Genomic DNA, 530 nt, shown 5'->3' with positions numbered 1-530 from the left:
ATAATGTAGGAGGACAGTAAAAACAATGTGTCTGTGTGTTTTGAGTGTGTTTGTTTGTGTATATGTGTTTGGTGTATGAGACTGACAGTAGTATATATGGAATATCTCGAGAAGAGTCATTTAACGTTACTCTACTTACTTTTTTTATGTGCTCTTTTAATCTCTCTCTTTTTGTTTTGTGTTTTGTTTTCCTTTTGTCTCAAACGCATTCCCTTTTTTTTTTAATTAATAAATCTTTGGTTTACTTTTTTCCCGTACGAACAAATAAACGAGATTGCGATGTTAAAAATGGTTTGATTTGATTTCTTTTTATTTTTTTTTTTGCGAGAAAAAGCTGTTTCAATATTGAATTTATTAATTACTATATTTTCTCGCGTAAACAGATTTTTCTTTTATTCTTTTACAACTCTTTTTCCCGATTGATTATATTTTATTTATTTTTATTTATTATGTTTCATTCATTCGTGAAATATTTCATTTCATCGATCAATAATTAAAATCAGTTTTATCGATTGAAATATTTTCTCTAT

This window comes from Polistes canadensis, unplaced genomic scaffold, assembly GCF_001313835.1.
Source record: "Polistes canadensis isolate GaletaPanama2010 unplaced genomic scaffold, ASM131383v1 scaffold_13, whole genome shotgun sequence".
Taxonomy (NCBI): Eukaryota; Metazoa; Arthropoda; class Insecta; order Hymenoptera; family Vespidae; genus Polistes; species Polistes canadensis.
The sequence above is the reverse complement of the archived record's forward strand: the minus strand, read 5'-3'. Positions refer to the sequence as shown.